The 698-nt window shown below is 43.4% G+C and overlaps 1 non-coding gene across 1 annotated transcript; it reads left to right on the top strand.

Moving 5' to 3' along the window:
- The first annotated feature begins 269 nt into the window (after positions 1–269).
- On the top strand, positions 270–341 carry trnah-gug (transfer RNA histidin (anticodon GUG)). Its single transcript has one exon. It is a non-coding gene; the product is annotated as a tRNA-His (tRNA).
- The last annotated feature ends 357 nt before the right edge of the window (positions 342–698 follow it).

A 698-nucleotide genomic window follows, 5' to 3' on the forward strand; every position in this document is an offset into this window, starting at 1 on the left:
AGGGGAAATGAGGAAACTGTTGAAGTCCACATTGATGTCCCCGGAGTCTTTGATGTTTTGGAGAAATCTATTTATCTCAGCCTTCAACACATTAATGATGGAATCATCACAGCCACTGGGTGAACCGATATTAAACGGTCAGCCCATTCTGAGTTCCCACATATCTGCCACTGTTCGCTAAGCACTGATATTGTGGATTTGGTGCTCTGCCTAACATTTCTTATGATATTGTACTTATTGCGTGCGCTCTGTGTGTTCGTCTGTGGGTTGCCGTGATCGTATAGTGGTTAGTACTCTGCGTTGTGGCCGCAGCAACCTCGGTTCGAATCCGAGTCACGGCAGTAACAGCTCTGTGTGTCCCAGTCTTTTGTGAAACACAAAGGAATCAGTTGTTTTAAAGTTTTGATTTTCTCCAAGGTGATTGTTTTTTTTTCCTTCAAGCTCTGCTCGCTCACATCTCTGTGTTTCATATGTCAGAATTCAAATCCACCCGTTCTCAGAGATTTCTTCCCTCCTACGATCACGAACCGAACTTTCCATCCCATACCCATTTCATTAATTTGGAGATGCTGGTGTTGGACTATGGAGTACAAAGTTAAAAATGACCCAAAACCAGGTTATGGTCTTACAGGTTTAATGGAAGCACTAGCTTTCGGAGCGCAGCTCTTTCATCATGTGTTTGAGGAGTCATTTCCTAT

This window comes from Chiloscyllium punctatum, unplaced genomic scaffold (genome assembly GCF_047496795.1).
Source record: "Chiloscyllium punctatum isolate Juve2018m unplaced genomic scaffold, sChiPun1.3 scaffold_168, whole genome shotgun sequence".
Classification (NCBI taxonomy): Eukaryota; Metazoa; Chordata; class Chondrichthyes; order Orectolobiformes; family Hemiscylliidae; genus Chiloscyllium; species Chiloscyllium punctatum.